At 40.1% G+C, this 5,000-nt stretch overlaps 1 protein-coding gene across 2 annotated transcripts in view; it reads left to right on the top strand.

The window, feature by feature from the left end:
• The window catches only part of nlrc3 (NLR family, CARD domain containing 3), a 24,059-nt gene that overhangs the window by 33 nt on the left and 19,026 nt on the right, over window positions 1-5,000 (top strand). For both annotated transcript variants that reach the window (XM_062526119.1, XM_062526118.1), the window contains exon 1: window positions 1-234. This exon is cut by the window's left edge and continues 33 nt beyond it. The gene's annotated coding sequence lies outside the window, so the exon portion shown is untranslated. The remainder of the gene's footprint in view (window positions 235-5,000) is intronic.

Raw genomic sequence — 5,000 nt, 5'->3', positions numbered from 1 at the left:
AGAGGTGGACAGGACAAGAACGGGACGGGACAGGACAGACAAACAGACAGCCTGAAGAACGGGAGAGGAAGATCACAAACGCAGGGAGGACAGGAAAGGTGGAGAAAGACCACAGAGAGAAAAAAGAGGGCAGATAAGAGAGATAGATGTAGAGAAGAGAGAGAGAAAGTCACAGACGTGTTCTGCGATGCACACACAGAACCATACCAAGGCCTACTATAGAACAAGAAACTGGTGAGTAATACGAGCAACTTTATTACAGTGTGTGTGTGTGTGTGTGTGTGTGTGTGTGTGTATGTGCATATGTAATGAGGCAGGCATTTCAGTGAAGTCCAGCACACGTTTTACTCAAGGTATGAATGGTTCAAGTGAAATGGGAAATACTTTGACTAGACACACAACACAAGTGGAGGTTTAGTCAGATCTCTGGTGCTTTGGAAATTGCTTGGCGCATAACCACCTGCACGCGGCAAGGATCCTGGTGCCAAACAGTCTCTGGTCTCCAGGGAGAGGATGACAGAGCGCACACGCACGCACACACACACACACACACACACACACACACACACACACACACACACACACACACACACACACACACACACTGTAGCTGTTTTCTACAAGAACACTGAATGCAACGACTAGTCACTGGTCACTGACAGTGACTCTTCCTGGTGCGCTGATGCTGATGCCCTGTATGTGCTGGTGTTTATGTGACAGTCTTGTGTTTCAAAGAGGGCCTGTAGGCAGTTACAGTAGGCATTAATTCAGTAGTTAATTCAGTCGTTATCTATTCATGATGTTCATTCAGGCACAAAACAAAATGTTATGCTCCCAGTTTCAACTAGTTTTACTGTGAAATAGGCCTTTTATTATAACTCAATCAGGACTCAAACATTCTAGGACACCAACACTACACCACATACTGTAGCCTACAGCACTGCTGGGCACTCAGATGAATAGAATGATCTCACTGTATATCTATAATCCTTATTGTGTATGTAGATTAGATATGTGTGTAGGTAGAGTAAAATAAAAGTTGGGTGGGTATGTATATGAGATATGATATATGGCATGGTTTTATTTCAAATAGCCTATTAGCTGGTTTGAATTGCATTGAGCTCAATGAGAATGAAACCAGCTAATAGGCTAACTGAAATAAAACCATGCCAGTCTCTAGGTATGGTGAAGAGTGTGTGATGATGTGGGGCTATTTTAATCTCAAAGGCCAAAGGGACTTTATCAGGGTGCATAGTGTCCTGGATCCATGAAATAACTACCATTTAAAACAATCTGCCTGCCTCTATGAGAGATTTAACACATAGGGTTAACATAGGCATTCCAATACATATGACCTCACCCTTGTATTTTAAGGAAAACATTTGTTTATTTATGATAATTATTCATTCTCAAATGAAATTGATGACCTTAAAGATTGGATATTTCCTCTTTTTTTTCATTTAAGGCCTTAAGATCTATTTCCAAAAGATGATTATATATTCTTCTTTATAGTCAACTTTAGCATGTGTCCCAATACTTATAGAGGGGGCTGTATATATATAAATAAAAGTGTAATGCTATCAAATCCTCCCAGACCTGGACGGCTTGCTTGTAGGCCTACAATACAAGCTTACATGTCAATGCACAAAGCTCAGCCTATTGCAGTGAATGTTGTTGGGTATATTGTGCATGTATGTACATTGGATTATACACTGAAAAGGCCATCCAAACCTCTGTATTGAATTAATTTGAATAACAATTACTGTGATGTGGGGGAAAAAAGCTTTTTTTAGTGTTGTGAAGGGACTCAAGGAAGGTTCCCACTCAGCCTCTAAAGTGATACAGATCAGTAGCTTTTCAAAGTTTCCTTCTATAAACATTTATTAAACACATCTATAAAGCATTAGGTACATGGTAAGTGATAAATTATGGAGGTACAGCATGGTTCATAAGTGAACACATAGCCACTTAAATTGAATTCCAATACTTAGTATACTTGCATATACTTGCGTGTACTGATGTTAATTCATTATTAATTTTTAAGATTTACTAATGCTCAATTTGTCTGCTGATGTAAATTAATGGTTTATTAACATGTTAGGTTTTTTAGTATGAATGTTAAGTGCATGAACTAATTTCAGTGGATGTTTTATTCATTTTTGATACCAAATGCATTAATACCAAATATGCACGCTGCCTGGGATTCTAACCCAAAGCACTTTTTGTGAAATTCAACAAATGACTCCTCAGAGCCCTGTCTAGTTGTCCTCTCTGTGTGGACGCTTGCTGTATATGTGCATACAGCGCTGGAAAACATTAAGTGGCAATTGCTGGACCTGGGAGTTGGAGTTTAAAACCGTGTTAAACTCCAAACTAGCGACAGAGCAATTGCCCCTATAGAGACCACTGCACATTTTTCTGATGTCACCCTATGGTTGCTTGAGTGACATTTGAATGAGTGGACGGACATATTCAAATTTGCAGCGATCACTTAATTTTGAATATCACGTCTACTCCTTCAAATGTCACTCCGCAACCATAGGATGACGTCAGAAAAAAATCATTGTTCATTCTTCGTTATTTCCAGAGCTGTATATGGTCTTCATACAGAATGCTGGGTCAGCAAAGATTCTCAGAATGAGTCACGCACTTCAAGCGAATCTACCTTTGCCTCAGTATGCTAATGAGGAGGAGTGGATTTGATTGGTTGATGTGTTAAAATATCACAGTGCTTCGTTGTGTCAGAGAAGCCCAATCTTATCAGAAGTGAAACCTGAAGCATTGTGGTGGGTGGTGGGCAAGGCATTTTTGAAATACTGCCAGTTATCTCTTGATCTTCAATCCGAGAGTGTGAGGACCCAAATATCCCTACTTAGTCAGATGGTTTGATTACATAGAGTCAGAGGGCAAGCTTCAGCAGCACAGTGTAATAATAATAATAATAATAATAATAATAACAATAATCTTTATTTATAGAGCGCTTTTGTAAACATAGTTACAAAGTTTAGAGGAGTATTGAACTTGACCACACCCTAAGAGAACCCCTTTTCTAACATTAATAAAGCCTTCAACTACAGTCAAGATCTATCTCTGTAAGTATCAGTCTTATATGTGATATTGGCTAAGGATTTAATATTTTCATGTACTGCATGTCACATCACCTCTCTTAACGTATTGGGAGGGCCAACTCTACTGGCTTGATTTTGTTATACATGCAGCTTGTGGTTTTTTTAAGTATTAATATTTTGGGAGATTGTGTTAGCCCTTAATGGACAGGTTGACAGGAAATGAGTGGGAGAGAGATGGACTGTGGGTCCAAAAGATGATGGGCTCTTAAAACGTGTGTGACTTAACCACTGCACTCTGGCTTCCCCCCTAGCTTGTGATTTTTAAGACCTCAGGGGTGTGCTGAGGCTGTGGGAGGTAGGCTAGTAAAGAGTAAAGAGTTTCATAGCACTGTACATGCCTTTCACAGGTTTGTGCAGCGGTTCTACTGGGAACCTTGAACGGTTGAGAGCTGTAGAACCAAGGTTCATCCATTATCACTGTTCAGCATTCTGTGTGACTTGTTAATGTGAAGTTTCTGTGAAGGCTATCTTTGGCCATCTCTCTCTCTCTCTCTCTCTCTCTCTCTCTCTCTCACTTTCATACACATCCTCCCACACACTGACCACTCAAGAAAGTAAAGCAGTATAAAGTGAGGAAAAAGAGGATGTTCTCTCCTGCTAACAACACCAGGTTACAAAATAATGCCACACTTCCGTTATTTCATTCTAGAGAACCACACTTTTTAAAATCTATTTTAACATCCACCATGTACCTGGACGAACGTACAGTTTAGAAATCAGACATTGTGATGATTAAATGACCTATTGTGGCAAAATGGCGGTTTTCCCTGCGGTGTCTGTTAGCAGAAAAAACAGCCTTGCAACTTTGGTCTGGCGAGCCACCGGCCTCAGAGTCAGAGAGTCTTGCAGCCTCACAATGTAACGAATTGCTTTTATTTGCAGCGCTACACACACACATGCCAGGCACCGGCTAGATAACGTACAGATGGAGTTTCTCAGACATTTATAATGGCAGAGCCAGCAAAGAGAAGCAGAAAGCGAGTAAACCGTTGTCAGAGGAACAGGGAAAGTGTTGTAAAATATATACTCTGAAGCTGTAGGGGGAGCTCTGTAGAGAAAACTGCAAGGACAAATGAAGAAAACAGTGAAGAAATTGCCAAAACTGCATAAATAACTAGAAAAGTATGCAAACCCCCGCCAAGCGAAAGCATAATCGCCTCCTGGATTCAGACGGTGATACGGATCACTCCCAAAATTTCAGACCTTCCCTGAAAATGTAATTGAAATCCATCCATAACGTTTTGAGTTATCTTGCGAACAAACAAACAAACAAACAAACAAACAAACAAATCCAGATGAAAACATAACCTCCTCAGTGGAGGTAATAAACAAGTTCACCAAGAGCCTTTAATACAACTAGTCAACTAGTAGGAAATAAAATTTAATTTAAAGTGTTTCAGTCAGTGGACTGGAAGGACATGGAGTACATACAATTAGACAGTTGTGTTATTTGTGCTGTTTTATGTAAAAAATATAAATATTTCTTTGGGCAAAATCCCACACATTGGCATGTAAAACATGAGAGATGTTAGTGAGCCTGTACTGTAGCTGAGATTACAAACATGAGGTAGGAGGTACAGTAGTATGATTGTTTTTTTTATTGTCTATGTACCTGTTTTCTGGGAGTTTGTTTTTTTGTATTGCCAGGCTGCCTCTGGATGTCACTAAGCCGTTGCTAGGGTTATGTGAAGATTACTAACTTTATATGTGGGATATGAGGTCGGCCAATTTCTCAGAAGAGAATGCATGTGTGTGTGTGTGTGTGCCTGCGTGCGCACAATCTGTGGATGTGGTTCTATGAAGCGTGACGTATGTGTATGTGTGTGTGTGTGTGTGTGTGCGCACACGCGTTTGTGTGTGTGCGTCTACCAT

The sequence above is a fragment of the Sardina pilchardus genome, chromosome 22, assembly GCF_963854185.1.
Source record: "Sardina pilchardus chromosome 22, fSarPil1.1, whole genome shotgun sequence".
In the NCBI taxonomy this organism is placed as follows: domain Eukaryota; kingdom Metazoa; phylum Chordata; class Actinopteri; order Clupeiformes; family Clupeidae; genus Sardina; species Sardina pilchardus.
This window is presented reverse-complemented; position numbering and strand designations above follow the sequence as displayed.